The sequence below is a fragment of the Bos indicus genome, chromosome 6 (genome assembly GCF_029378745.1).
Source record: "Bos indicus isolate NIAB-ARS_2022 breed Sahiwal x Tharparkar chromosome 6, NIAB-ARS_B.indTharparkar_mat_pri_1.0, whole genome shotgun sequence".
Taxonomy (NCBI): domain Eukaryota; kingdom Metazoa; phylum Chordata; class Mammalia; order Artiodactyla; family Bovidae; genus Bos; species Bos indicus.
In genome coordinates this window covers 71,833,508-71,856,605 of record NC_091765.1, presented here as the reverse complement: position 1 = coordinate 71,856,605, position 23,098 = coordinate 71,833,508, and the positions used below count along the sequence as shown (strand labels likewise).

General features: G+C 42.5%; 1 long non-coding RNA gene across 1 annotated transcript; it reads left to right on the top strand.

Moving 5' to 3' along the window:
* Positions 1-7,859: 7,859 nt before the first annotated feature.
* LOC139183637 (uncharacterized) lies at positions 7,860-22,196 on the top strand. Its single transcript, XR_011567194.1, has 2 exons — positions 7,860-8,082; positions 19,400-22,196. It is a non-coding gene; the product is annotated as an uncharacterized lncRNA (long non-coding RNA).
* Positions 22,197-23,098: the final 902 nt, after the last annotated feature.

Genomic DNA, 23,098 nt, shown 5'->3' with positions numbered 1-23,098 from the left:
GCTGGTATGTAATTATTCTTTGTTGTATGATAGAACCAGAACTGTGATTAATTACTTTTCTGATTCTTTCTTTCTGCTCTGTTGTGCCTGCACTGTCAGCCCCTCCCTGTCTGTAGACAGATGCAGGAGGCTCTCACCCCCTGGCTTCCTGCACAGGCCACCACACTGCCAAGGTCAGCAGGAGAGGACTGTTGCCCCAGTGGCGCCACGTTGTTCAGCTTGACCTGAACACCTAGCTGCTCCAAGGGCTCATTAGAACTGATCCCATCATGCTTCACATTCCACCAGAAGGCCACACCCCTCCAAGGCTTCCACAGGGTCTGTGCCGTTTGCCACCACTCACCACCTCCACTCATCTGACCCAATTTCCTGCTCTTCTCCAACCTCCCAAAACTCTTGCCTGTGCCATTTGGAATTGATGGACTGTCAGGGCAAACTGCTGCTCTGAATGCCCTCACCACCTGCATGACCTAATTTAAACCTGGGTGCTTCCTATGGACACCTCCTCACCTGCACTCTCTCCAGTAGAAGCAGCTCATTATCAATGTTGTATTGTTCTTCTTATTATTATGTTATTATTAGTAGTAATAGTTACAGTGCAAATACCACAGGCCCTGGAGCTAGGCGTGAGTGTCCTCCTAGCACCCCACTGCAGCTTTTGGACCACAGCTCTTCTTTCTTCCTTTAAACACTCAGCTCCTTTGAATTTTGTGCCTTCAGACTTTACTGCCCGCCTCTGTTGCTGTCACCTGCGGTCCCTAGGTCCTCCCTAGGCACTGCTCACAGTGCTGTTTCACTGTCTTTTATCACTAGTCCCCAGCATTGTTCCAGGGGATTTGCATCTAGTACCTTGCTTCTTTGATCCTGAATTGGTTCTCTCCCCTTCAGCCATTCCTACAGTCCTAACTTTAACCTTTCTGTTACTAAGAATGGGACTCCCTCCAAAATCTTTCCTGCAGGCATTCGTCTCTTGACTAGTTTCTTCTATGCTTCCAACTTGCCTTTTCTAGTCATCACATTTTAGATCATTCAGACCTTTAATCCACTGACCTTTTTTGTCTCTTTGTATTTCTTTTACTATCATGCTTTCTGCTCCTATTCCCTCCATATCCAGCTTAGATTCTTTGTTCTGTCACTGTGATCACTCCCCAGCAAATATCTGCACCCTCTCCTGTTTCCCTCCCTCTCTTAAACCTGAAACTAAATAATTAATGTGGAGAAAAAACACTTGAGCCTGTTAGCCAGCTCCTCTTTAAATTCTTGGCCAGTGCACCATAATTCTACTTTATTTCCATGATATATTAGCTTTATCCTTCCCTAAAATGACTATTTCACTTGTTTCCTCTCTCCTAAATTCTTCTCCCCACTTGCACTAATCGGATGATCTTGCCTTATATACTGCTTAATAAAATAAATAATAAAGCAGGAACCCCCCCCCATCATTCTGTCATGATTCCATCAAACAACTTCTCTCTACCTGTAACCACAGTCTCTATTTCACTTCTCTTTCTGTGGATGAAGCTCTCCTGAGTATGTTTTTTTATTTAAAATTTTAAGTTGAATTATAATTGGCTTACCATAGTATATTAGTCTCAGGTGTGTGGTATGCTGTGTGTGATAAGTGGCTTCAGTCTTGTCTGACTCTGTATGACCCTATGGACTGTAGCCTACCATGTTTCTCTGTCCATGGGACTCTCCAGGCAAGAATACTGGGGTGGGTTGTCCTGCTATTCTCCAGGAAATCTTCCTGACCCAGGAATCAAACCCATGTCACTTGCGTCTCCTGCATCGGCAGGCAGGTTCTTTACCACTAGTACCACCTGAGAAGCCTAGTTTCAGGTATACAATATAGTAATTCAATATTTTTATATGTTACAAAATGATCACCACAATAAATCTAGCTACCACCTGTCATGGTACAAAGTGATTATATTAGTATTGGCTATATTCTCTATGCTGGACAAACCTGAGCGTATTGAACGCCAACTTGCCCTTATGTCCTGGTTCTATAGACTGAAAAATACAAAAAAAAAACAAAAGTGCACAATGTGAGAGCTGTGAGTTTCAGTTTTATTATGGAACTTAAGGCTATATCCCTTAAGGAGACAGCCCCTTAGATAGCTCTGAAGAACTGCTTCAAAGGGCTAGGGGAGGAGCCCCTCAGGATATATAAGAATTTTTTGGACTGGAGAATACATGTAGTCAAGCATGCCTCCTGGCAAAAAGTTACTGCTAGCCACAGATATCAGATATCTTAGTTAATGAATTTAGTGCTTTTCTATGTATGGGAAATGCAAAATGCCATTTCAGTGGGGTCATTGAAATTCTTCCTTAGATACACGTTTTAACCATCTAAGGGTTCATATGTCCAAAACACAGAATGCCTCATCCTGAATTCCTTTCATGGTGTCCTTGTAGGTCAGCGACTGCAGTGGCTAATGACTTGACCCTTCTAGAACTGGAATGGCGGGTAGTACACTTTGTTCACAGTCCGTGTCCCCTCTCACGCCCTGGGGACTGGGCTCCAGTGGTAGAGTGCCTCAATGGCTAAGTACACAGACTCTGGAGTCAGACTTCATGAAATTTCATCCCTGCTACCTTCCAGGGTATGAGCTTAGGAAAATTACATAACTTTTTCTGTGACTCAGCTGCCCCACTTATAAAATGAGATGTTAATGTAATCTGCTCTGCAGAGTTCTTATGCAGATGAAAGGGGTGAATTTAGTGATGTGCATAGGATGGGCTGAGTCTGCCTTAGCCCTTCTCTTCAGCACACGTATATGCTCTAGTAATTTCACATTGAACAAACAGAGCCTTCCCTTCTCTTCACATTTTCCCAGCCCCCCAACTCCCACTTTGTTTCTCTGCTCCTCCAAACCAAAAATTTCTTGATTCTACCTGCTTCTCTCTAACTGTCAGTCTTCTCGTTTTAGTCCAAGGCTTCTCTTGCCTGAATTGCTGCAGTGGTTTTTTGATATATTCATTGTTAATCAGATAATGTCACTGACTTTGAAAACCTCTCCCAGGAATAAAACCAACACTTGCATTCTGGCATAGAGTCCCACAAGATCAGGATTCGTCAGCTATTGTCTCAATGATACTGAAGAGCAACTCACCATAAAATCTCTGGCTTAAAACAACTCTCATTCTCCTGAATCTGCTGATGACTGCTGGTTTGCCCACATTCTTGCAGGGTGGCCAGGGGCTGGCTGCCTGCGCATCTCAGCACAATTTTTGTGTGCCAGCTGCTTATATCACGTCGGCCAAAGAAAATGTCACAGCAAACCCAAAGTCCAGGAGTGAGAAAATACTTCCTCTTTTGTGAGAGGAATTGCAAAGTGGCATGGCAAAGGGCATGTACACATATGTGTGTGTGCATGTGCACAGGTGTGCACATGAGGGAGAGGGGGAAGGGGAGAGAGTCTGCTATTTCAATTTACCACGCCATCCTCTGACATCTCGCATCGGTGACCTCCTCACCCACAGTGTTCTAGCCATAGAGGGTCTTGTCCTTGTTCCTTGAGCATAACCAATTCCTTCCTATTCTGGGACTATTTGTACCACATTCAGTTCAGTTCAGTTCAGTTCAGTGGCTCAGTCGTGTCCGATTCTTTGCGACCCCATGAATCGCAGCATGCCAGGCCTCCCTGTCCATCACCAACTCCCGGCATTCACCCAAACTCACATCCATTGAGTCGGTGATGCCATCTAGCCATCTCATCCTCCGTCATCCCCTTCTCCTCCTGCCCCCAATCCCTCCCAGCATCAGGGTCTTTTCCAATGAGTTAACTCTTCACATGAGGTGGCCAAAGTATTGGAGTTTCAGCTTCAGCGTCAGTCCTTCCAATGAACACCCAGGACTGGTCTCACATCACACTGTGCTATAAGTTTACACATAGATTTAGCACTGAAGTTTGTTTTCCAGAGAACTCCAGTGACATGACAGCTATTCCTTCTCTTCATTGTTTTTAGCCCTTAAATTTTATTTTTGATGATCTATACCCTTAGAGCCTTCATTGACTTGAAGATAGATCTGAAAGCCTTTCAGATTCACCATCAAATCAATAAAACCCTTTTATTTTCCTCTAATACTGTAAAACCTGCCAAAAGATGAAAAACAAATTAATTTGCTCTACATTTGTTCAATAAGAATAATGGAGAGTAGGCAGAAGACTATGAGGAAAAAGTAAATTCAGCGGAACTTTAGGAGTTGAGATGACTTGGATTTTGTGAACTTCTGTATTTAATAAATGTCATTTTCCAAACGTGTGAACTAATTTTTTTTTTTTAATTCACATTACACAGCATGCTTGGTGGTCAGCTCGGTGTTAGTTCGCCTAGTGCATCACAGGCAGCTTGTGGGGTGTTCTGTCACCCTGGGGGAGCAGGGTTTGCAAGGATGGAAGGATTCAACATACAGCACAGGTTGGGGGCGGGGATTGGCCCAGGAGGCACTTCAGCAACAGGTGCAGGGAGGAAAGGGACCAGGGAGCGGGGATTCAAGGCACTGCACTTTTTGCTTCCTCGAGAGGTGTTTGAGACCTGGGAGATAAGTCCTGTCACTCACTTCCCCTATATCCCCAGGAATATTAGTGAGGACAAGGAATTGGGAAGACTCAGAAGGCAGGAAGGAGCATGGATGAAGCTGGTATGAGAGCAGTTTGAACAGGGCCCCACCCTGGGTACCCTCTGGTTGGCTGAAGTGGAAGACCAAAAATAGCAGAAGCAGTACCCACTCCAGTGCCTGGAGAATCCCAGGGACGGGGGAGCCTGGTGGGCTGCCGTCTATGGGGTCGCACAGAGTCGGACACTGCCGGGAGCCGGTGAGGCATTCCGCTCGTGACAAAGGTCATGAGGAAGGAGGCTCGGCATACGCAAAGGCGGGATCGAGCCTCAGGAGTCCGCCCGGATATTCTCGAGCATTTCCCCCCCGAAAAAAACCAGAGTCTGCCTACTTTATTGCTTTGTGCTCTCACCTCTGACTTTACTGGGGGCTGTCCCCTACCACCATCTCGCTCTCTCTGTCGAAGAGTTAACTTACAGCTCCAATTAATAAAGTTCCTGGGCAATTAGGAGTGTTTAAATCCAAACCCCTCAGATGGCTCTCTAACTCGCCTGACAAGTTTACCCGGACTCCTACAGCTATGCATACGATTGTTTACAGTCTCCCAGCCTCAAGAGGCACGGGAAGCTTAAGATACTCAAATAGCTTAGAGCCTCTCAGAGAGTTAGAAACTGTCAGAATAAACTAGTAAAGGATTTCATTGATGAGCCAATGCTTGTTGCCAAGTTTTCACATCCCCTGAATTGTATCCTTGAATGTGTATTAATTAATATAGTTGGTATGTAGAAAAAATAAGTAGTGGCCTTGGTGTTAGTAACTTTAGACCCTTAAGGTAATAAATTCTTTCCTTTGTTGTAAACCCATTACACATCTGCCCTATAGGAATGCAATTTTATCTTCGGAAGATGGCGCCAAACCTTAAAATAATTACTCTTAGAGAAAATAAGTCTTTGTTGATAAGTCCTTGTCAAGAGTCATAAAATGTTAGTAGGCCTTCTGGCCAGAAGATGATGTAAATCACCTAAACCATTTGTATACGATAAATTTGCAGGAAAGAAACCCTGGTTTTTGATAAGGATCAAAAACTGCTGACTTTGCATCCCCTATTATCCTCTATGTGTAACTTAGGGTATAAAAGCCCCTGTTGAAAATAAAGCTGCGGGCCTTGCTCACCAATGCTTGGTCTCCCCATGTCATTCTTTCCTTTAACATCCGGCTGAAGTCTCCATCTGGAGCGTGGATATCCTCTGCGACCACTTATTTGCCTGGGCTTCTAAGACCCACTCGAGAAGGTGTCTAAGGTGGGGCACCTTCCGCTATTCGAGAGGGCGCCTGCGGCCTCCGTGGTCAGAGCTAACCTGGTGTCACGGGTTATATTGATTTTCCGCATAAACCAAGCTACTCAGCCTCTTTTCTCCACTGAATTTTCCTACTGAGCTATCCTCATTCTATTACTCTTTATATCTCTAATTACCATTTGAATAGGTTGCCGACGCCGTCTCCCCTTCGAATACCCTGGATCAGCCGGGGCTGGTCCCCGGCAGGACACGACTGAAGCGACTTGGCGGCGGCAGCAGCAGTACACACTGACAAGTGTTTTGCTGCATAGTCCCACCTTCATGTACCACCAAGGGCTGTTATCAGGATCAAATGAGATGACGCAGACAGCCTGTTTCATGAACTACAGTCCTAGGTATAGGGTACTTTTAGAGCTTGCATAAATCTGTATTTTTTCCCCCAAAATTTTAAACTCGGAGTATAATCGCTTTACAATGTTGTGTTAGTTTCCACTGTACAGAAAGCGAATCAACTCTATGTTTACATATATCCCCTCTCTCTTGAGTCTCTCTTCCTCCCCTCCTCACGCTCCATGTCTTTCTCTGTGGAAGGATTGTTCATCCTCACCCCGTTGCTATCAGGCTCGGTCATGTGGCTTGCTTTGGCTAGTAACCTGTGAGCAGAAGTCCTGTGTCGTCTCTGGGCAGAAGCTTTAAGAGCAGCCCATTGTTCTCCCATTGTTCTCTCTTCTCTGCTTCTGTCTTTGTTAGGATGAAGCCTCTGTTGGCTTGAGTTCCCTGGTGATTCAATCAATGAGCAAGTAAAGCTCAGGGATATGCACATGAGTGAGAAATAAAGGTTGTTTTAAATTGCTGCAACTTTTCACATTCTTTGATCCTGCTCAATAGCCTAGCCCAGCCTGAATGATACACAGTTGACCTCTGGAAGTCTTAGGTTGTTTCTGGAAATTAGTGAGCAGTTAGGAAATGCAACTGCTGCTATCAGTAACGAAGTTTGAAATACTTAGAAAAAAGCAGAGGAATGATCCTATCTTGTTTTCAGTTTGAACAGAAGAGAAAGATGCTTATTTATTCATTGTTGTATTTTTTATTTTTCTCCATGTCTTATACTTTGGTCTTTAGCTGGAGTTTGGTTTATGATTGGCATGTACACATCCCAGTGTGCAGAAAATACAACATAGTGTATTTCTTTACTGTCAGTGTACAAATTTTATATATATTTTTATATTAGTGCTAGAGGATAAAACTGATTATTATATTAAAAAGTATATTCTATATTTATGTTCCATTATCTTTTTATGTAGTTGTATGTACTTTATGGAAAAATATCATCTATGACATAAATTAACTTGTTTGAAGGCAGTTAATAATGTCACCACAATTTCTATGGTAAAAATTATGCAATTTAAAAATTAAGGAGGAAGTTTATTTCATTTTTTATAGTTAAGTAATATTTATTTTTGATTGTGCTGAGTCTTTGTTGCTGCACACAGGCTTTCTCTAGTGGTGAGAAGTCTGCTTTTCATTGCAGTGCACAGGCTTCTCATTGCAGTGGCTTCTCTTGTCTCGAAGCGCAGGCTCTAAGCGTACAGGCTTCAGTAGTCGCAGCGTGTGGGCTCAGGAGTTGAGGCTTCTGGGCTCTGGGCTCTAGGGCTCGTGCTCAGTAGTTGTGGCGCACAGGCTTCAGTTGCCAGAGGCATCTGGAATCTTCCCAGATCAGGGACCGAGCCTGTGTCCCCTTCATTGGCAGGTGTATTCCTGCCCACTGTACCACCAGAGAAGTCCAGAAAGGTTTATTTTTAAAGATTTATTTTAACAAATTAAGGCTATCTGAAACCATCATGCATTTATTTTTAAGTGAAAATGGAAATACATTAAAAATATTAACTGTCATTGAAATGTATTCATGAAATAAATGATGAACTTTTTTATTTAAACAAATCCGCACCCCAGAGGAGGTGTATGAGATTTTAAAAAATTCAAGTCATGTGTCTTGGCCAGAGGAAAATAGAGCAGATGACTTTACAAGGCTGCTTTGTGTGTGTGTGTGTGTGTGTGTCTGTGTATGTGTAGTTTTGCATGTGTGTGAATTTGTGTATGTGGAGTATATATGTGTGGAGAGAAGGAGAAAGATTTATTCTTTCTAATTTTGTTTTTAGGTTTTTATGGTATTCTTGTACAGAGAGTACAACAATATCAAGAAACATGCAACTTCCTAAGGTAGGCATTTTCTGTAGTTAGTTCATACAGTTTTAAAAGACTCATTAACAAATTCATGTGATAGTTTTTACTTGAAGTTCGGAATAATCTCCAACAAATGTTTACTGTGGTGGAAGGCAGCAGGGGTGTTGAGAAACACATGTGCCTTGAAGACACACAGACCTCGATCTGAGTCCCAAGGTTATCACTTCTTAGTGATGCACATTTAGGAAAGTAAATATACCTTTTACCCTCAGTTTTTTTTTTCCATATATAAAATGGGAAAGTGAGAGTAGATCATAAGGAACAAAATGTGTCTAAGTACATCAGATTCAGAAGTCAAGGTAGGGAGAATCAAGGTGAATGGGTATTTTCAAGAGAAGCTTCACCTATCAATCTTTAGTAAAGACTATTGATCTCACAGTGGCATAGTCAGATCACCACCTTAATAGCATCTGAGAAACAGGAAAACCACTGTTTGTTTGCAAAAGATTAACCATACCATGCGGAGAAGGCAATGGCACCCCACTCCTGTACTCTTGCCTGGAAAATCCCATGGACGGAGGAGCCTGGTAGGCTGCAGTCCATGGGGTCACGAAGAGTCAGACACGACTGAGTGACTTTACTTTCACTTTTCACTTTCATGCATTGGAGAAGGAAATGGCAACCCACTCCAGTGTTCTTGCCTGGAGAATCCCAGGGATGGGGGAGCCTGGTGGGCTGCTGTCTATGGGGTCACACAGGGTCGGACACGACTGAAGCGACTTAGCAGCAGCAACCATACCATGATATGTAATGTCAATTCTAAATGACAGTGAAGTGAAGAATAACTACTGGTATTATGGGTACATGTGAATTCTGTGTTATTACTTGAATGGAATAGCACTATTGTAGCTTGGGAGTTTGCTTCAAAAGTGATATTTTCCCTTCCAAGGAAAATAAAAAAATCCTTTTCAAGGCATTTTGCTTTTGTTATTATGGAGTCCAGTGCGCCATATTGGGCTTCCCAGGTGGCAACAGTGGTAAAGAACTCGCTTGCCAATTCAGAAGACATAAGAGACCCGGGTTCAATCCCTGGGTCAGGAAGATCTGGAGGAGGGCATGGCAACCCACTCCAGTATTCTTGCCTGAAGAATCCCGTGGACAGAGGAGCCTCGTGGGCTGCAGTCCATGGCATCGCCCAGTCGAACATGACTAAAGTGACTTCGCATGCACACATGCATATGCCATATTATCCTACAAAGAGACTGGAGCCCCCAGGCCAGTGAGAGGTTTGTGGAGGTACAATAGAGTGCATGTGGCATGTTAGCAAGGAACTGGGTTTTTTAGTGCTGGTGTTACCTCTAATTAGCTCTACAACTTCGGACAAGTTCCTATTTTAAAGTATGTTTGGATACACGTGCATTAACCTTGCTTCTAGTGTCTGTAAATGTGATGCTTTAATATCTGCTTACATGCATATGCTGGACATGCCTTGTTCTGGACAACCCAATAATATACTTCAGTCACCTTCCTTCACCCCCTGCCTCCCTCATTGACCCTCTGCCCTCCCAAACCCCCAGGAGGAGCCCTCTCTCCAGGGGCACACTTTCGCAATACAAACCAGCCAATCCAGAGCCACATCACCAACCATCTCCTTAATCAGGCTCTTACACTCTGGGCCATTGCACACTTGTCCTAGTGACATCAGGACCAGGTACCAGACAACTGGGGACAGCTCCTGTGCCCCAGAGATGCTGAAATTATTCAAACTAGTCAATCCTAAACCTACTTTCTCTCCTCTGTTCTTTTCAGTGGAAACCACAGTTAAGGCTCTTGATTGATTACCATTCCCCCCTCCCTGTGCTGACTGTTCAACCCTGGCTCCTTCTCACGTGGCCCCTCCTCTTGGGAACTGTCTTTTCAGTGGCAGTCATCAGCTTGGCCTCACTATTCCCCAGATTTTCAATGAATACACTCTATTTTAAGACAGTAAGGAACTGACTCCATGTAACTAGAGTGGAGGCTTGGGAGGATGAGAAATGGGAACTGTGGAGTAAGTTTCCTAGGTTGCAGGGACCACTCATGTTTGCTTTGCTCTGTGTACCTGCTTGATTCCTCTCGGTGTCTGAGAGCAGCTTCCTTGGCTGTCCTGCACTTGACTCATCTGCATTGCCTTCCGATGGTGCCCTTGGCTGACAAGTCTGTTCAAATCCAGCATTCATATCTTACTGCCTTAGGCTTTCTCTGTCCTTCCTAATTCCTGTGGGGAGAAAAAATCTGATCTGGAAAAAAAAAAAAAAGTCCAGCCTTGGGTCAGCTGTCTGTTATTCAGCTATAGCCAGAAGGTAGGATGGACATGGCTTACAGAGGGGAAGTGGGAGAAGCAAGACCATTGACTAATATCTGGTACCTGAAGACATTTTGCAGTATTTTTTTAAAAAAGTATTTAAAGGGATTCTATTTTAAAAAATAGTAAATAACTGAAAATATGTCTATTATTCTTCAAAATCAGATTTGTTTGATCAGGTAGTTCATTTCCCAAAGAACAAAGATAAAATTGAGCCATCTAGAATGCTGTTACTTCCAAGCTCCTGATAGGAATTATAAAATGAAGACTTCCTAGAGTTCTGAAGTGAATTTTGAAAAAAGTCATACCTGTTGTTTATATTTTAAGTAAACGATAAAGTATATTGTTTGAAGCTTTGGGAAAGCTAAAACTTGGAAATTATTTAGCAATAAAGGAAGAGTTGTTTCAGAGACCCAGTTGAAATACTATGAAAGGCTAGGAAATATGTAGTGGTAACCACAAGTATACCTATTAGAGCTTGAAAAGGGTGAACGTCAGGGTAAAGGGATTTGGAAAAAACTGGCTAAAATAAAGAATCCAACATTAGAACCTATGATTTTAAAAATGGAGATGATTTAACTCTTTTGGTCTCAAGAGGCATTCCGCAAATGATAAAGAAGTACAATGGAACTCCTTTATTATAGGCTGAATGTTTGGGTTCCCCCTCCCCAAATTCATATGCTGAAGCCCTAACTCCCAACATGGCTGTGACTGGAGATGGGATTCCTTAAGTAGTAAAGTTAAATGAGGTTATAAGGGCCCTGATCTGATAGGACGTGTCTTACAAGCAAAGACACCAGAGGGCGCTCTCTCCATACTCATGCAATGAGAAGAGGTCATGTGAGGACACAGCGGGAAGGTGGTTGTCTGGAAGCCAGAAAGAGAGCCCTCAATTCAGTTGCGTCTGACTTTTTGCAACCCCATGGACTGCAGCACACCAGGCCTTCCTGTCCATTGCCAACTCCCGGACTTTACTCAAACTTGTGTCCATCGAGTTGGTGATGCCATCCAACCATCTCATCCTCTGTCCTCCCCTTCTACCCCTGCCTTCAATCTTTCCCAGCATCAAGGTCTTTTCTAATGAGTCAGTTCTTTGCATCAGGTGGCCAAAGTATTGGAGTTTCAGCTTCAGCATCAGCCCTTCCAATGAATATTCAGGACTTATTTCCTTTAGGATGGACTGGTTGGATCTCCTTGCAGTCTAAGAGACTCTCAAGAGTCTTCTGCAACACCACAGTTCAAAAGCATCAATTCTTCAGTGCTCAGCTTTCTTTATAGTCCAACTCTCACATCCATACATGACTACTGGAAAAACCATAGCTTTGACTAGATGGACCTTTGTTGGCAAAGTAATGTCTCTGCTTTTTAATATGCTGTCTAGGTTGGGCATAACTTTTCTTCCAAGGAGTAAGCGTCTTTTAATTTCATGGCTGCAGTCACCTGCATCTGTAGTGACCAAAATAAAGTCTGTCACTGTTTCCTCAGGAACCAGATTAACCTGCATCTGCATCTTGGATTTAACCTCCAGAACAATGAAGAAATGAATTTCTGTTGTTTATGTCACACTGTCTGTGGTATTTGTCATGGTAGCCCAAGAAGACAGACATCCTTCAAGTCTTTTTTGCCATGATACTTGTTTTTAAAACATCATGGTTTTGTCCTCTGTTAATTATGTCCATATCAAAACAAACAGTAAAAACCCCTCACTGCTCCCTGGAAAACTCTGAGGAAGGAAGCTAATATTTTCCTTTTAAAATGTGTAAATGATGTCATCATTTTTCGTGAATTAATTAGTGATTGGTTGCCTCTGGTCGCCAAGGTAAAGTGTGTGGATAAGAAAGCTTTGTTGCAGAGTAAGATGGCCCAAATTTGAATTAAGGTATTTTTAGCTTAAATATATTTTAAAACTTGCACATTAATTTTTTTTTTTTTTTTTTGGAAATGCAATGTAAACTTCAAACCCATTAGTGCCACAGCTACTTTTCCCAGCTCTGCTCAGCTGTTTCTAGTTGGGGCCAAAATCTGAACCCTGGATTATTTCAAGGCACATGGATAGTCACAGGGATAAAAAAGGTTAATGCCAGGACATCTTAACTCCCCAAGATCATGTAATAAGACTTTGTTCAGAAAAAGGGGGAAATGATACAGACTTGCTGATTGAGTGGTGGTAGAAGTCCTTAGACATGGAAAAGTGATCTGTTCAGAGACTGGGTTCCAGCTGTCGACTGCTTACTTACTCATATTATATCATCCAGTGAATGAAGTCCAAAATCCCACAGCTTCAAACCAGAGGTTAGTCTATGGGCCACTTCTGGACTGCAGACATTGTTGGGAAAATTTGCTAACATTTAAACACAGAAAGATCTCTCATAAAAATCGAGTTTTTTGGCTTCCCTTTAATAACTGGAAGAGCTGGCTAGATTGGGTTAATGTATGCAGATGACACCACCCTTATGGCAGAAAGTGAAGAGGAACTAAAAAGCCTCATGATGAAAGTGAAAGTGGAGAGTGAGAAAGTTGGCTTAAAGCTCAACATTCAGAAAACGAAGATCATGGCATCCGGTCCCACCACTTCATGGGAAATAGATGGGGAAACAGTGGAAACAGTGTCAGACTTTATTTTTCAGGGCTCCCAAATCACTGCAGATGGTGACTGCGGCCATGAAATTAAAAGACACTTACTCCTTGGAAGGAAAGTTATGACCAACCTAGATAGCACGTTCAAAAGCAGAGACATTACTTTGCCAACAAAGGTCCTGCTAGTCAAGGCTATGGTTTTTCCTGTGGTCATGTATGGATGTGAGAGTTGGACTGTGAAGAAGGCTGAGCACCGAAGAATTGATGCTTTTGAACTGTGGTGTTGGAGAAGACTCTTGAGAGTCCCTTGGACTGCAAGGAGATCCAACCAGTCCATTCTGAAGGAGATCAGCCCTGGGATTTCTTTGGAAGGAATGATGCTAAAGCTGAAACTCCAATACTTTGGCCACCTCATGCAAAGAGTTGACTCATTGGAAAAGACTCTGATGCTGGGAGGGATTGGGGGCAGGAGGAGAAGGGGACAACAGAGGATGAGATGGCTGGATGGCATCACTGACTCAATGGATGTGAGTCTGAGTGAACTCCGGGAGTTGGTGATGGACAGGGAGGCCTGGCATGCTGCGATTCATGGGGTTGCAAAGAGTCGGACACGACTGAGCGACTGATCTGATCTGATACACCTGTGGACAAGTCATGAGGTCTCTAGGTCCCCAGTCTCCACACTTCCAATGTCTTTGCCCATCCTCTCCTATTCATTCATATTACTTGTAGGTCATTTGAGATCAGAGATGTTTAAGACACTTACTCCAATCCAGCCTTCTCTTTCTCAAAAGTCAGTGGGAATTTAATCAGGATAACTAGCTAAAACCCTATAAGTTAGGCAACTTTAGTCATTATTTACAAATAAAATACGAACAAGGGGTTCTAACAGAGTGACTATTTCTGTATGAAAGTGAACTAGCTCAGTCGTGTCTGACTCTTTGTGACCCCATGGACTATAGCCTACCAGGCTCCTCAGTCCATGGGATTTTCCAGGCAAGAATACTAGAGTGGGTTGCCATTTCCTTCTCCAAGGGATCTTCCTGACCCAGAGATTGAACCAGGGTCTCCTGGATTCTAGGCAGATGCTTTACCGTCTGAACTACCAGGGAAGCCTGATTTCTATGTAAAACAGACAACTAAAAACTCCTCTTAGGAAGATACAAACCTGTCCCTGAGCAGAAAGATTCAATCTCTGGAAGAAGCTGAATTTTGCAACTTTAAGTATATTTGTCTTTCTACTTGAAATTTAGAAACTAATCAGATTTTTTGAAATCAGGCATAAGCATTTAGAAAAGACAGAGGAACCAGAGATCAAATTGCCAACATCTGTTGTATCACTGAAAAAGCAAGAGAGTTCCAGAAAAACATCTACTGCTTTACTGACGACGCCAAAGCCTTTGACTTTGTGGATCACAGCAAACTGTGGAAAACTCTTAAAGGGATGGGAATACCAGACCACCTGACCTGCCTCCTGAGAAATCTGTATGCAGGTCAAGAAGTAACAGTTAGAACTGGACATGGAAAAACAGACTGGTTCCAAATCAGGAAAGGAGTACATTAGGGTTGCATATTGTCACCCTGCTTATTTAACTTCTATGCAGAGTACATTATGTGAAATGCTGGGCTGGATGAAGCACAAGCTGGAATCAAGATTTTGGGGAGAAATATCAATAACCTCAGATATGCAGATGACACCACCCTTATAGCAGAAAGTGAAGAAGAACTAAAGAGCCTCTTGATGAAAGAGGAGAATGAAAAAGTTGGCTTAAAGCTCAACATTCAGAAAACTAAGATCATGGCATCCAGTCCCATTGCTTCATGGCAAATAGATGGGGAAACAATGGAAACAGTGACAGACTTTATTTTCTTGGGCTCCAGATGGGGACTGCAGCCATGAAATTAAAAGAGACTCTTGCTTCTTGGAAGAAAAGCTGTGACCCACCTAGACAGCATATTAAAAAGCAGAGTCATTGCCGATAAAGGTCCATCTAGTCAAAACTATGGTTTTTCCAGTAGTCATATATGGATGTGAGAGTTGGACTATAAAGCTGAGTGCTGAAAAATTGCTGTTTTTGAACTGTGGTGTTGGAGAAGACTCTTGAGAGTCTCTTGGACTGCAAGGAGATCCAACCAGTCCATCCTAAAGGAAATGAGTCCTGAATATTCATTGGAAGGACTGATGCTGAAGCTGAAACTCCAATACTTTGGCCCTGATGCAAAGAACTGACTCATTTGAAAAGACCCTGATGCTGGGAGAGATTGAAGGCGGGGAGGAGAAGGGGACGTCAGAGGATGAGATGGATGGTTGGACTTGATGGACATGAGTTTGAGTAGGCTCTGGGAGTTGGTGATAGACAGGGAAGCCTTGCGTGCTGCAGTTCACGGGGTCACAAAGAGTCGGACTCGACTGAGTGACTGAACTGAACTGATAAGTAAGCAAGCTCCTTAGCCACTTTGAGGACTCAGCAGTACTGATGGGGTGAGACAAGCTTATAGTGTAAACAGAGGCAGGAGAGATTGGATAGGAAGTGAGAGAGGGAGAGGAGGAGAGAGGAAAGGAATGAGAACCAAAGAGAAGGGATGAGCCTCACAGGATTCCATCACCAAGTGTTTCCGAGCCATTTTGATTCTTTTTTGTTCTGGGATGTTATTATTAACTAATCCACCAGGTGGTGCTCTAAAATACCAAATAAACTTTAATCCTTCATTTAAGAAATTACATTACCCTGGGCTCTCCACTGGTGACAGTGATCAAAACTGGAAAGGATTCTTCTCTGATTACTCTTTATTTTAAAATATTTATATTACATAAATACATGAGCTATTTTTATTGAAAGGATGAAATTTAGAAGGGAAATTAGAAATCCATTTAAATTACATTATTTTCAGCCATCTTAAAAATACTTCATAAAGTATAAATTTTTAAAAAGTCAAGAGAATTACTATGGATATGTGTGCCCCGCCAATCAGTAAATTTACATATCCTCCTCCCAGCTTCTTAGGGCTGAAGCCAGCCACCTGTTAGAGCCACTTGACTCCACTGTGTGCCTGTAGAATGCTGAGAAAAGTTTATTGGAGGAATCTAGTTTTCTGCAATCAGCCTGGGCTCACCAGACACACTCTAGCTCCGTTCTTCATGTTTTGGTCTCTGGTATTCCTCTGTCTCCTGGGGACCCTTCAGAAGCTAAGGTCTAGCTTGTTCATCCAGCACTCCTCTGCCTCCAAATACCATATCTAGGTAGGTCTGACTCTACTCCCCCTCCCAGAGCCACTGGAAGTGAATTCATGCTATTTTTAAAAGTCTCTTTGTTGTCATTTAGTAGCTAAGTTGTATCCCATTATTTTGTGACCCCCTCCCCTGGCCTTTCAGGCTCCTCTGTCCATGGGATTTCCCAGGCAACAATACTGGAGTGAGCTGTTATTTCCTTCTCCAGGGGATCTTCCTGACCCAGGGATCAAACCTGCATCTTCTGCATTGGCAGGTGGGTTGTTCTCTGAGCCCCTGAGAAGCCCTTGCTGCTGCTGCTGCTAAGTCACATCAGTCGTGTCTGACTCTGTGCGACCCCATAGACGGCAGCCCACCAGGCTCCCATCCCTGGGATTCTCTGGGCAAGAACACTGGATCAGGTTGCCATTTCCTTCTCCAATGCATGAAAGTGAAAAGTGAAAGTGCAGTTGCTCAGTCGTGTCTGACTTTTAGTGACCCCATGGACTGCAGCCTACCAGGCTCCTCCGCCCATGGGATTTTCCAGGCAAGAGTACTGGAGTGGGTCACCAGTGCCTTCTCCAGAGAAGCCCTTAACAGCCTCTAATTTATGATATAATACAGTTTAAGGAGGAAAAAAACCAATGACGTGGGGAGAACTATGCACTTGGGGAATGTATTCTCAAAGAGTTGGCATTAAATAATCATAAATATGACAAATGACAACGCTAATATAGCAACAATATCTTTGGAGTCAGACTGTCCTGAGTTCGGATTCTGCTACCCCACATGTTACCTGTGTGGTGATGACAAAACTAGATAGCCTCTTTGAACCTCAAGTTTTCTCTCCTGCATAATGGGGACAGTAATTCCTAGTTCGCATGGTTATTGTGGGGATTAAATGAGATCAAAGCACCTAGTTAGTAGGCTGCCCGTCACTTTCATTGGCCTTTCCTTTCCCTTCCTTACCTTATACCTGTGCTCCAACTCAAAATTTGTACTCCAGAGCCAATGACAAGGACAATTCTGTGTTCCCCTAAGTCTTCTCCTGCCTCGATAGTCTGCTTCCAGACTTTCCTGACCCTGGCCACTGGCTGGATCTCCATCATCTTGCCACTTCCAACTCCTCATTGCCTCCTGATCTGTTCTGCTGGGAAGACCACCTGATGTGGTTTGTTGTACCTCTCCGTGGCCAGTTGTCTGCCCGCCTTCTGGAATGGCCACTATTCCCAAAACCATACTCTCTGGGTACATCCTTCTCTCCCCTTCCCGCCATGGGACCGTCATTCTCCCTGCTGGGTTACCCTTTAACCAGTTGCCCCATGTGAAGACCTCTTCCACGTCACTGGGCCTGATGCTTGGGAAGAGAGCTGTCCAGCTGCACTGCATAGCATCTGTTAGACACTTGGACATGTGCAGAAAGGTTGTGATTTTTAGGTTAGACTTGAAATCTGATGGAATGTATGTCCTGACAGACTGCTGACCTCTGGTAGTACAGCTGGAGGGTCTGCAAAAGGACCCCCTGGGGTGTTGTACCCTCATAAAACCTGGATCCCTTCAAGGCAGGAGTCTACCTAGCCCCAGGCGGCATGGCCAAGGTTGTAGTATTTTGAAAGGTGAGGGGAGGTGATCAACGGAAGACTGAGTGAAGAGCTCAGAGTTGTGTCCTCAGAGCAGGTGGTTCAGGCTCGAGGCCAAATACACTGTCAGGAGTAGCTACAGGAGCCTGTTGGGGATGGAAAGCCCTGGAATACTCACTGGAGATGTGACTGCTCCTGTAGTTGTTAACTGGGAATTCCCATTTACACATATTTAGAAAACAATTCAATAGCTCCTGGGTATAACTTTCTACCATATTTCTGAAATAGTTTTCATGCTATGAAGAGTCCTTTAAGTCCATTTATCTGAATTATTTTTTATTCTCCACAAATGCTTTTTCTGCCATGAAGAACTGCCTCAACTTATTAAAATTTAGCTTCCTGCAGATTTTACATTAAAGGCTTAAAATCCAAGCATTTACAATTCTGAAAGGAGTAATAAACATATTTTAATAGACTCTTTGCAAGTGTGCTACTTTATTAATGGTAGAAATGGTTGTGAAAACCAGATCCTTTTCCTAGATGGTATTCCTAATTACAGATACAGAAATATTGTAATAATTGGCATTTGATCAAGTTCAGGGTTCTGTTAAACTCATTGCAAATTTTATCTTCAAAACTTTAGTCTGCTTTCCACAAATAGTAACAACTATTTGAGCAATAAGCCAAAATTCTTGTGGTCTCAGTGATCCCAATGTCATCATCGTTTTTTGGAGGCCAAAATAATATGCTTCAACTTGCCAAAGCCGCGTCTTCTTAATCTCCTCCATTAGCAGCTCTGTAGCTCATTCCAAATTGTATATGCAATCATTCTCTTTTTAAAAAATGGGAATATAATGAAACACTAGTTATGCCGAGTGCTTTTTTCCCTAAATAGTGAAGGTGGAAAACAAGTTTTGATCATACAGTGATCCTTTGGTTTTATATTAAATTTTGCTAAAATGAACTTTAAAAATCAATGTAGAGACTTACCTGGCGGTCCAGTGGTTAAGATTCTGTGTTTCCAAGAAAAGGGTTCCACCCCTGAGTCAGGAAACGAGGGTTCCACATACCGCATGGCATGGCCAAGGGCGGGGGGGGGGGAATCAATGTAAAGGTTGGATCTTAAGGGCAAACACAAAAAGCCAATCTCAAAAGCTTATTTACTATATGATTATTTAACAGCTTCTGAATGACAAAGTTATAGTAATGGGGAATAGATAGGTGGTTGGGGGAACAGTGTTGGGAGAAGGGTATGACAATTAAGTAATAACACTAGGAAATTTCTTTGTAGTGACAGAACAGTTCTGTATCCTGATTAAGGTGTTGGTTACTTGAGTCTACACTTGTAAAACTACATGTAACAACAGACCAGAAAAAGAAAAAATGTGTGTAAACCTTGTGAGAACTGAATAAAGACTATACCTGAGTTAATAATATTGAAAAGCATCAATGTCCTGGCTTTGACAATGAGCCAAGTCTGTGTAACATATTATTGGGGAAAGCTGGGTGAAGGGTCCATAGGAACTCTACTATTTTTATAATTTCTTGTGAGCCTTAGGCTATTTCAAAGGTAAAGTTTATTTTTTTAAAATCACTGGAAAGAAATAGTTATATGAATGGTTTCTTTTTCTTTTTAATGCCAAGTACTCCAGAACTCTTGCCTGGAAAATCGCATGGGAGGAGGAGCCTGGTAGGCTGTTGTCCATGGGGTCTCGAAGAGTCGGACACGACTGAGCGACTTCACTTTCACTTTTCACTTTCATGCATTGGCGAAGGAAATGGCAACCCACTCCAGTGTTCTTGCCTGGAGAATCCCAGGGACAGGGGAGCCTGGTGGCTGCCGTCTATAGGGTCGCACAGAGTCGGACACGACTGAAGCAACTTAGCAGCAGCAGCAGCAGCAGCATAAGTTCTTTGAGTACCTATGAAAGTGATATAAATGTTTTAGGAAAAAAAGGTTTGTAATAATCTGTAGCAATTTTCCAGTAATGGTTTCCTAGATAATGTTTGCTTTTAGTGATGGTTTCTTCTTCCCTCAATACTTTCCATTTATAGTTATGAATTTGGTCCCTCATCTGTGTGCATTTCTGTGTATTTCTGGAGAGAAGATGGAGTATGGGAAGAATCTTGCCCAGTAGGTGTAGGTGAGGCAGAGAAGAGAATTTCTTTCTTTCTTTCTTTTTTTTTTTTTGTTTATAAAAGGTAAGAGCCTCAGCATTTAAACCTCTGAATCATTCCTTTGCATAGCAAGAATGTGTTTAGATTGAAAAAAAAGGCTACAAATGAATAAAGGTACTACCAGTTGCCCTGAAATCCCTAGATGGCTCACTTTTAGGAGTGTTCTTCAGGAGGTATTTGGGAAGGGACTGGAATAAGTGAGAATAAGATGGTAATATTTTCTGTAATATTGGCCCTGGCAATATAAGATTATGTTCAAAATTGCTAATTTTCTCATTCCAAGGCAAGATCTCTTGGCACTACAGGGATCAAAGTAAATTTTTGCAAAATTAAGGTTGATGCTTACCCTGAATCTTTAGGTCACTATGATACCAAATCTCAAGACAATAATCCTGAGTCAATTTTCAGTCTATTTTTAAAACAAAAATAGATGAAGAAGATCTGTTTGATATTCAAGAATGATCCTACATTGCTCAATTATTTAAACAGACTTTGGAGATTCTTGGAAATGGCTTGCTAAAGTTCAATTTCATTTATAGTTTTGGCTACGGTAAACTCTTCTCCAAAGCCTTTGAATGTTTGGGGGTCAAGGGAGGCCACAATAAGAATTAAAACTGCAGCTACATGGAGTGTCTGTGCAGAGTGGAGAATATGACTTCTTTTTATTAAATATGACACAAATAATTACCAAAGTGGACCCTGCTATTTACAGATATATAATACAGCTTGGTTCTGTGGAGTAGTAGTAGTTGCAGATGAATCATAAAATTAACATTTATGAGACATTAATTAGATCTTTTCTAATATCATTCTGTGCCTGTATATCTTCCCTACCTTTCACTGATTTTTGACAAAGAAAAAGTGCCCTGGTTCTAGTGAGTCTTATAGAAATTACTGCAAAATATCTCTGGATGTGGTTCTTGTTGATTTAGGACTCAGCTTTGTCATTCCTTTCTCAGTGGCTCTCCAGACATTTAAAAAAATATCTTAAATATCCTGAATGAAGATTTAAGAATCCTTAGGATGTAGATTCCAGAGAAGGCAATGGCACCCCACTGCAGTACTCTTGCCTGGAAAATCCCATGGGCGGAGGAGCCTGGTAGGCTGCATGCAGTCCATGAGGTCGCTAAGAGTTGGACACGACTGAGCGACTTCACTTTCACTTTTCACTTTCATGCATTGGAGAAGGAAATGGCAACCCACTCCAGTGTTCTTGCCTGGAGAATCCCAGGGACGGGGGAACCTGGTGGGCTGCCGTCTATGGGTTCACACAGAGTCAGACACGACTGAAGTGACTTAGCAGCAGCAGCAGGATGTAGGTTCCTTGAAGGCCAGGGTTTTATCTGTGCTCCATGCCATGCCTCAGTACTAGAACTGTGCTTGACACAAGTGCTCAATAGCTTTTTTGTTGACTTGATATGGTCAGTTGATGTTGAGAAAGAACTTTGTTTCTGGAGTCAGACTGACCTTGGTTAGGATCGTGACTGCCACTGGGTGACCTGGGACATGTTACTTCCAGGAGCTTTAGTTTTCTCATGTGTAAGCTGCAGTTCAGACTGAAGCACCAAGCACAGAGCTTGGGAGGTACTGAGTGCTTGTTGTTTAGTCACTAAGTCATATCCAACTCTTTTGCCACCACGTAGATGGTAGCCCATCAGGCTCCTCTGTCCATGGTATTTCCCAGGCAAGAATACTGGAGTGGGTTGCCATTTTCTTCTCCAGGGCATCTTCCTGACCCAGGGATCAAACCCCTGTCTCCTGCAAGGGCAAGGAAATTCTTTACCACTGCTTAGCGAGTGACTGCTCCCTCATTTACTCATATCAGCCCCATGGCTTTCCTGTTAAACGATTTCTGTTTTTCAGAATATAATTGATTTTAAATGAAGCATTTAGGAAAAGACTATCATGATATTTAAGAGGAATCTCCGGGAGCTGAATTCCTGGACAGTAGAACTCCTTCCTGTATTCCTCAGCTTTGTCAGCCATAAATCAACCAACCACTTCCACATTAGATCCATGCCAATGTACACATGCCGAGTGCCTCTTTCTAGATTTCCACCAGTGTTCACATTCATTATTTTCAGGCAGGAGGGGGAAGTTTGGGTTTTGTCTTTTTTATTGATTTTATTTTTCACTTATCAAATATGTTATATTTGACCTCCTTGGATGTCTAGCATGACTCAAAGAGCTACAAATCCAGACCTTTCTTTTTCCTTGACATTCATGGTTGATATATTAAATTCCTCTAATAGATGATTTTCAAGCATTCTAGTCTTTGTGATTTATTACAAATTCTTACTATCACTCAGTTGTGATACAACTTAAGTCCCTCATTTATTTTATTAATGAATGTTGTAATCAGTTGTTGATTGCTGACTGTATATCTGTGCATTCTAGTGCTGTGAAGGCTAAATAAGAAAGAAGTTGAGGGCATGGGTTCTATTCTCGAAGAGATAATAAACAGAAAGAAAAATTTTAATATATTTATTGTGTTCATAAAATAGCTTAAAAATATGTTAAATAACTGTATTTATGGTTAATTTTTATAGACAAATTTTGTATGCATTAGACAACAAGGAAAATATTTGGGAATTAGGCATATGCATGAAAGTGTGATTTAGGCCATATTTATATGTTGTTTTGAAGAGGAAGAATTATCATAATAGGCTGCTTGCTTACATTGTAGGCTGTCCTCCAAAGAGGCAGTTGCCAACAAGGGCCAAAAGAAGCTAATGGGCATAAAGAGCTGGTGCCCTTTCAGGAAGGCCCAGAGATAGAAAACCACCATATTCATGGAATGTGGAGAATTCCATCCTCATCTGGGCCTACAGTACTGTCCAAGGGAACTCATCCAAGGGGCTCTCAGCAGCTCGGGGTAGGAACTCTTAGGTCGAGATGATTCTCTGTAAGGCAGGTGTCAGAACTGTGGGTCAAGGAGGTCTTTCTGGGTAAAAGAGGTGTCATGGTTAGAGTGCCCTGTCTATAAGACATGCTGGGAATGTGGAAGAAAGAAGGGATGGTTAAGAACTGGCTGGGACCTGAACTAGGGGAAATTAATTGGGACAAAAGTGTTGACCTTTCCTTTAGAAAGGGGCTGAAAGTCCAAATTACCAGGTCTAAGAAGGCATAGCAAACTCTAATTCACTATTTCCCTAAGTGACAAAA